Below are 9400 nucleotides of genomic sequence, written 5' to 3'. Positions count from 1 at the left end.
GTGTCAGCTACAGAGTCTGGACCAATGGCTTGTCATAAAGTGATCCTCCTAATTGGTGTCGTATGCTGTCGGGGGACCTGGAAGTCTCCCAGCGCCACAGAGGATGTCGCCGACGTTTGTCTCCACGGTGAAGAAATGAGAAACCGCAATATGTGCTCGTGGAAAATGATTATGTGTTCCCTGGAGCTGCGCAACACACACTGAAGGAGATATTGCGTCCTTGTAGAAGACACCTTTATTCACAACTTACGGCCGGTGTGGTGAAAACCGCAGCACTGCCTAGCAAATACATAACCTGGAACCTCTAGCATCACAGAGCGCTGCAGACTCGGGGTAGAGGACAGAGTCAGTTACTACAGACACCGCTTCTAGCTGCTGCACAAACGCAGCCTCCACTACAGATTCCCCTTTAAACCATTTCCATGATGCCGACCCCGCGTGGACGCGGCCACACACCCTGAGGCACCTGCACATCTTTCTGTTACAAGACCTCGACAAACAGCAGCCGTCTCATTAACGCACTCTTGGCTTCCTGCACGTGGACATGAATAAACGCGCAGGGCAGAGGATCCCGAACGTCCTTGGTCCTCAGAGAGACGCGCAGCCGCTATCTGCTGTAGCAGTTACCTGAGGTACCTTCTGCTTGGGCACAGTCAAACTGGAGACGGATAGGATGCAGGGAGACAATGCACTGGTTTCGCAGATGAGGTCAGAAGAAACGATGATGATGATAAAAGTGCATTCAGAGTGTTTTTTACCCCCCAAAAATTGATCATTGTGTAGAATAAATGTGAAAATATAATGGAAGGATTTCAATCAGAAATGTCTGTATGCATGAGTCAAGGCCCAAACTAATGGTTGTGATCTCTGAGTCCTCACTTGGCACTTTATTAAGAATTCTATACAGTCAGTTGTAGCGTTAATTGGCTGACGGGGAACTGCACATTTCACAGTGTCATGATCCGGATGCACCAAAGTAAACCGCGACAGCCGAGCTCCAACCTCCAGACGACTCCGATCCTGAATATTTCAGCGTATGTCAGAGGTGCAGCTAGGGGGTTTCTGTGGGGTCTGCGACTTTAGGGCTTGTGTGCGTTGGCACCGAATGGCGGAGCTGACGTTGCCAGGCGTTGCCGGAGCGGCCGGCCGTCTTCCTGAGTAGCACGCCCGCAGGAATGCCCATGCGTTGGCTTGGTTTTAAGAAAATAAAGACAGGAAGTGGAGAGATGCTCACGAGACTGGAGCAACTCAGCCACCAAGGTTTTAAATATTTGTGCTGTGGTCGGGCTGGATTATCCTGTTTGTTTCCTCATATGGAGACATCTACAACATAAACCACCACACATCTATATTGGATGCGTGTGCAATGTGGTGTTGGTTGTGTTATTTACATCCTCCAGCCGAGTGTGTTCCCTTCTTTACCCCCTGTCCCTGCCTTCCCCTTGACTCCACGTCGGCCCATTGCTCTGTCTTCCTCCACCCTTCACTTCTCCCCAGGTGGCGATTATGAGTGACATGATACTAATGTCTCAACTTCGTGCTCCGCTGCACACGGACAGGAGAAGAATGTCAGCGTTGGGACGGGAAAACCTGCACCCCCCCCAACCCCCCCTTCGGCCGCCTCCTCCGCCGCCGCCTCCTCTCATCGCCTCTCCCAGCAGGTGGGCAGGATGGAGGTCTCGCCCCATGACATCACAGCTCTCCGCTTGTCTCACGGAGGCTCCGATTTCAGCAGCGCAAATTAGATTAGGCTCATACTGGCTGGCTGACTCACTGTCCTTGAGTTACGCTGCGCTGCCGAGGGAGCCCGCGATGGGTGTATGGTCTAAGAGGGATGGCTCCAAATTGGATTTCTTTTGCTCAGATGGAGATAAATCTGGAAAGAACTCAGTTGCTCATTGGCTTTATAATTCAGAACATTTCTTTTGCCTCTTCATAGAGATGTCATCAACCTCTGTCTTATACTGTACTGTATGTGTACATTTACAGCTATGCCACATCCTGGTGCGAGTCCTACATACATGTACATGTGTGGCTTGGACTGAAATCATTAATCAAATGTGTGGCCCCCTCTTGAACTTGTCCTTTATGTTGCTTATCGAGAAAATGTTACATTATCTCAACCATCAGAGCAGGAAATAGTAGCATTACAACACATAGATGAGTCTAAACAGCAGATACTACAGTATATGCCTGATGGCTTGAGTTGCTGCTTTGTTGCTCATGGCTCCATCACCAGACACGTCCTAGTGTCTGAGAACACAAAGTACTGACTACATACCGGTGTATTTCATCATTTACATTAAGGAGACAAGCGGTTCACGATGATGGATGGATAATTATTAACGCATTATTCTGTGTTTGCTAATTGTGCTGTACAGGTGGAGAAACCGACCAGTATATAACGTCTTACAGTACTATGTTAGAGTGTGTGTTCTTTGGACCCAGCGGTTTGTAAGCAGACAGTCAGGAGATGCAGTTTGCTCTGGAGCTACATATGGTGCTGTAGGTGAGTGCAGCGAGGCAGGAAGGGCTTTGATGCAGTTCTAGAGAGATTTCATTATTTTATTTTTTTTTATTAACCTGACACTGCATTCCTGTGGAGAAGATAAAGCACTTCTCTATGGACAAATGGTCGAAAAGTTCTCCTGGTTTCTTTATGGAAACCATGCTTTTCTTTTATTCCCATTCCTGAGTCGTCCTCCTCCCTTTTATTCCCATCACTGCTTTGGGCACGGCTCCAGCCCTTAAGCTCTTTCATTGGCCTGCTGACTCTACAAATAGCTTTGCAGAATTCCTGAGCAAGAATCCCGTCTGCCTCTCACCTCTGTGTACACACCACACCTTGCCCTTCTAAATCTCCGATACCCTTTACAGAGACCTCGCCAGAACATCCCCACCTTTTGTGGTGCTGGCTTCCTGAGCCTCCAGGATCGCGGCTATATTGCGTTATCTGTCCTGTGTAAACACTGTGCACACATACAAGTGCGCACATGGTCAGCCGCGTTGCGTGTTTATACAAGCGGGGGATCGAGGCACGCCGGCGGTTCGAGCACTGTAAACAGGCCCCGAGCGGATGTCGGCCCGCGCGCGGCCAGTGATGTCACCCCGCGCGCGGGCCGAGCCAAGCTCAACGTTCTACGCACGCGGGCGAGCACGAGGGTCGTCGCACACAGGAAAACACATGACCAAAGAAAGGCAACGCAGCATCAGTAGTCCGCAGCAAACATCATTACGCTAAGAACTGTGACTAGCAGAGCAAAGAATTGAGTTAGCGCAGACAGTCAGCTTTCATCTACACTCATTAGGTTACAGCTCATTCTCAGGCCTTGACACAAGACTGCCTGGACTTTTTCGTGTTTTCCGTTACCCTTCATTCCGTCGCACCATCCTTCCTCCGAGTTTACATACTGTTTTTTTAAAATTCACTCCCACACACTGAGAAGGCAAAAACTAAACAAATACTGAAACAAGTACTCCACAGTGCATAGCGGCGTTATTACTTATGAAGTGATGCTGTTGGGCTGCAGCCTGGTTTCAAAGCAATAACCCACTGTGAGCAATGGGTAATGACTGAGAAATGGTGGTGGAATGAAGAGGCAGAGCGGTGGGCCGGCCAGAAAACAGGAAGATGCTTGGTTCGGTGTCAGTCTGCCTTAGAAGGCTGTGGTTTGGATTCTAAGGAACTGTGCCTGAGCATCAGATGAATCTCGGATCTATAGTCAACACTTCAGCAGGCGTAAAGACTCAAAGACTCACTGGCACATGTGCATAAATGGATTCTACCATTCAATCTGGTCTGCCCATGGATAGAAGCATTAGCGTAGCATGCTGCATAGGGCTGCCTCCCACATTCACACATATCACGGTAACATACGCTGGATGAACATTTTATTTTTAGGGGCGTGGCCCTAATAGACCTAGGATCTATTTGGAGTGTCAGAGTTAGAACTTATGGTACTAGATCGTACAGACCGTAAAGATTTTTAGTCCTTCAGTCATTTATTCCTGCAGCATCCAGTTGCCACTCCTGGGATTTAGACGTAATATTATGATTAGATGTTCATCGCTCATCTTTCTTTGAGTGCTCCTCCATTATCTGAGTCAGAATCACATTGGAGGGACCATCCATGCCGCTTCTAGCCACACCGCTGCTAACCAGAAGGAGCTCTCAGCGGCAACTCAGTGATAACAATCATGAATGTTAAACATCGTGCCCTTTATTCAGCCTTTGTTTTATGAAACTTAATCCAGTAATAACCTGAAAATGTCCTAAGGCAGCGTAGGTAGTGTAGTCCTCCAGAGCGCCTGTCTCAATGTGGGTCTGAGTTCTGTGCTCCCTGTCAGGGTACTAAGGGGATTGGATATGCTCGGCTAATGCTATTAGTGCTGCAGCTGGGGATTACTGTCTCAAAGGGGAAACGAAAAAAAAGATTGCATTGGTTGGTAGGTGCGTGGCAGAGATTTGCATGTTCGTGCATGAACAGTCTTTGACACAAAGTAGTGATTCAGAACAGGATATTCACTAAACTAGTCAATGCCAATACAAATATTAAGTCACTGGCCCTGATACAAAGTGTTTTGTGCGTTGTCTTTTTTAATTTCATTAGGCTGTGAAAGTTCTCCTGGGATTTGAGTTAATTAGTCTATTAAGCTGGCCAGCACCTCTAAGATTTATTTTTAGCTAAAGAAGGGATAAAAGTCTATAATGATATTTTTCCAAGAAGGCAGATGTTTTAATCTGATACAGAAGCTGAAGGTTTATCGGTTTGGCCCGTTGCTGCTTCAGCAGCACAAAGAGAAAAGTAAAGGATAAAAGAAGCAGCCGAGCAGCGTTTTGGTCAGAGGGCCGATCATCAGACAAGCGGAGGCCCTCACAGAGTGGCCGTGGCCTGCTCTGCCCTGCAGGATTTCCCCGTGGGCTGACCCTCGGCTCCATCTGCATCCCAACGGCCGCCCAGGACGAGCGTGCGCCTTCGGGAGCGCTTCCAGACCTGAAGGAGAGCCGTTGTAAATCATTAAGTACCGCGCACGCTGTCTGGCGAGTAGCGCTGGTGAAACGCCTCATGAATATGTACCGCGCGCGATGAGAACACGCATCACCACTGGCAATGCTATTTTATGAGACGTTCGTTTGTCCAGTCAAACAGAAAATCCCGATTTCATTTTGCCCGGGGGTCGCCGCCAGTGATTTTCTTTAGGTTTTCTCACACTCGGGACAGTTTGATATTCCCAGTCTAATTTGTGAAGCAGTGCAAGCTATCTGTATCGTCATCTCGGTTTCAAATCCAGTCCCGTAACTACACAAAGCCAACGTGGCTGTGGCTTGTTTATGAATATCCGTTATTAGCATACCGTCTCAGCTCACTTCTGCAATTCTGCTTGTGTTCCACCTTTCTGCCTCAGCGTCTTTCCCCCCAGCATCCGTTGTCTCCCAGTACGGCTCGCTCTCCATCTCCCAGATTTCCACGTCTTCCTCTTAGCTACTGTATGATGAGATTGTATTTATGAATATTTACGGTGCCACCGCTTAGCTTCCAAGGGCATCCGGCAAAGATTTCTTCACTCCCACCCTGTTTCTTGTGCGTGCGTGTGCGCGCATGTGCTGTGTTTCGCTGCTGTAGGCAGGGTCAGGCTTTCGGATCAAACCCCAGAGTAACCTATGTTATCAGAGATGTCAGGATCTCTCCCACGTAGTGCACAGGCCCCGGCCTGCTGCAGATATACACGCAGATATCATTATTTATTTTTCATGATGAGAGAAAGTAGGTGCAGCCAGCTTTCCCCATGTCCACGTTCAGCATTCAGCACCAGCCCGCTTCACCGCACCAGTGGTTCCACTGGTTTCACACTGGTTTGGCTGGGAGCATTCTACACCCTCAGCACAATACCCGTTGCAGATCCGTTGCACCATTTTCACTGAGTGGCATTAACAAGGACTTTTTTTTTCTTCTCCAACCAGCACTTTTTTCAACAATTCACATTATTGTTGCCGCAATTGAGTGGCCTTCATCTGTGGAACGCCGAGAGGTGCAGCGGTGCCGAACTAGACGTCGAGTCGACAGCCAGAGAACAATCAAGCTGGATAAACACATCTGACTAAACGGCTTTTAATTGGAACAAATGGGGGTTATAGGATGTCTATTGAGCGCTGAGCGTTCAGCCTGCATAGTTTGCACATTGGTCACATGCTGCCTGTACCTCCACCACACACAGTCAGCACCAGTGCTTACACTGTCATTTAGAGCAAGGGGAACTCAAATGGGATTGTTTGTCGATGTTCCAACTTTTTGCTCCCACAACTTTGTCTGTCATTACAGAAGCTGCTTTTCATTAGCGCGTGGTCGATGCTTCTCAGCCTTGATCGCTTTTAATTTAAAGGTGACAACAACATGTTTTCATCTTCCTTAGTTGGGAGGTTTAGCAGGAAACCGATCACTCACCGGTGCTGCTATTTGCGTCTCACACAGACGAGTAAAACCACGTCTTTTGCTGATGCTGTTCCACTGGTCAAGGCGTGAAATCACGATTAATCACGATTAATTCAGTATCACTAATGCTACTCTCAGTTGCCATCTATTGTTGGAAAATATTAAAGACACTGGAGATGATCTGCATACGAAGGAATGTTAAAAAGAATTCAAGACTATGATACTTGCTCATTCTGTTTGGAGTCTGTGTGCGAATGGGCTGATTAAAACAGGCAGACATTGCACCCCTCATCCATCGCTCATCCGTCTCTCAGACACAGATGAGAAAAGATGCGTTTAAAAGTAAACGGATAAATATTATTTTGCTGTCAGACGCATCATTTGAAAAGTTGTTTAACCTGCCACCGGCAAGTGGAACTCAAACCTTTAATACTGAGTTCCTTGACGACCACGCATTCAGGATGCAGTGTTGTTTAGATGCTCAGTGACTTTCTCTCCAATTATTTAAGTCAATGGCGATCAGGTGAATTTAACCTATAAGACGGTGGAGGCTGTTGTGTGATATCTACTTTATGAAGCCAAGCTCACATTGGAACTGTTTGAAGGATTAGCCTCCCTTCAGCTACTCCCTCTTACACTGCAACACTCATCCATTTCAGATTAAATTGTACCTGATACAGATACACCCCAGATAGTTGATGTCCAGCAGCCTCCACATTCTCTGACAGCTAAGAATGGATACACCACTGTACATGTGTGTTATACAGTCCAGTATAAATACACCAGATCGCTTACATTCCTCTCTTTGTGGGGAACGTGTTGTTCTTTTTTACCTGATCAATCAAGTCTATTTGGTCAAGATCCAAACAGGCTTAGCCAATCGCTTTAAGCTACAGGCTCATATATAACAATGATATAACAAGTGCTTCTAAAGCCAATTACTGTATGTATAACCAAAAACAGTGTACAGTACAATGTACGTACATGCAAAATAATAACTTTCATGTCTCCAGAGTGGAAATTAATATTGTACAAGTAAACTAATTCCGACTCTTCACCCGACAAACCTACAGAATGTCATGTTATTGATTGGATGTAATGCATTTTACAGTGATACCGACTGCACGCACACCGCCCCCCAGCTCAGGTGTGGTGGGCAAAAACTCTAAACCCAGGTAAACCAAAGTGTGAGGGCAGTAATAATTACACCAGCGGTTCCACCACCATCATTATGCATAAGCCTAATCAATGGTCATTGCGCTTAAGGGGAGCTGCAATGCTGTTAATGAAGAGTTCCAATGAGCAGTGAGCTGCGTGCGTGTGTGCGTGCATGTGTGTGCGCACGCGAGAGAATGGTTAGTGTTAATGTCTCTAATGAATAGATGTGGCACACACAGCCTGTGGACACCTGCTGTTGCCATTAGTCCCAAAGAGCACACTAATCATCCTGGCTTTCAAATGTGAGAAGGCGATTCAGTGTCCCTCACAGCTCAAGGACCCTTCATTACATGCGCTTGAGTGTTCGGTGATAATACCAACTTGTTCAGATACATTTCTTTTGTCTGGAGGCCAAAAATGCCAAAGAACCCCGCCTCTCCTTTCATTGATTTAATGCAGTTTTCTCTCCTGCAGAGAGCTGAATCCCCGGAGGAGTTGCATTAAACTTAGCGATGCAGTCTCCACAGACATAAGGGAAAAAGCCGAGCAGCGAGAGTGAATTGGCAAATAAAGGCCCATATTTCCTGGAACATCCGCACTCGCTGCCACCTGTTGCCTTCCACATTGTCTATAACATACAGTGCCTCGCTCCCGTTGCACTTATTTGCCAAACCCACTTTGGAGAGAAAGTCAGCAATCAATTTTCAGAGAATCCCAGTTTCCATCTGTTCCCATGGCTACTGGGAAGACAGAGACCCACATTGTGGGAGATGCAGTCTTATGTAGACCAATATATTATTGTTGTTCGGGTCAAGTGGCAGCTCCCCTAATGTAAATGTGGAAGCATTTACGCATTGTCTGACAGAGGGGTGTTTCACAGGGTCAGGTGAGGATTCGAGGGAGGAGAAGAGAATGAGGCTGAGACACATAGGAGAGGAGACACCAGTGACAGCTGCAGGAATAAACAACAAAAAAGACTGGATGTTGAAAGATTTGAGTGTTAGGGGTTACCAGTGCAATGGTTGTGCTGCAAAACTCAGCTGTGAGCTGCTGATTTACAGGGCCTGAAGGACAGCCACAGCCTTCCACCCACTCTGTCGCCATGGGAGACGGTGGAGAGGAGGTCTTTTCTTTCTCATCCTGATTCTTTCTGCTTTACAGTACGTATTAAGTAACTCATTAAAATCCTATTATCATTTGGAATCGGCAGATGAAAGAACAGTAGAGCCGCCGTGCAGGTAGGTGAATAACCCCAAAAACGGAGGTAATTACGAACAGAGGGCTCGGCCGGTCTTTCCGCGTGGAAGGCTGTCTGCATGCATGCGTGCACCTGACACATTCTGGTCGGGTCAGCTGCGCTACCCCTTGTTGGTAATGTGACTGGCTGCGTGTTATCAAAGGGCTGCAGGCCTCTGTGTGCCAGCAGCAACATTGGGGAAAATGGAGAGAAACCACAAACAGGAACTAAAGGCTGCTTCGGAGAACCACCCCATCAACCCACACACACACTAGCACAGAGAGGTCTGCACACACACACACACACACACACACACGCTCCGTATCTGTGCCTATCTCAATTCCCCCTTGTTACACGCCGCCCTCTCTTTATCTCTGAAGGCAGAAGCAACAGTTAGCAATCACATGACCACGAGAGTCTCTTCTCATTTCTGTGTTAGCCGGTTAGCTCGGGCTCCAAGCACATGTGATATGTGGAAAGAAGAAGAGTCAAATGAATGTAGTTTATCAAACCTGATTTTTGTCCCACTCTGTTTCACTGTTTGTAGAGAGTATTCAGAGAGGGAGGCCGAGAA

This window comes from Betta splendens, chromosome 13, assembly GCF_900634795.4.
Source record: "Betta splendens chromosome 13, fBetSpl5.4, whole genome shotgun sequence".
NCBI lineage: Eukaryota > Metazoa > Chordata > Actinopteri > Anabantiformes > Osphronemidae > Betta > Betta splendens.
This window is presented reverse-complemented; position numbering follows the sequence as displayed.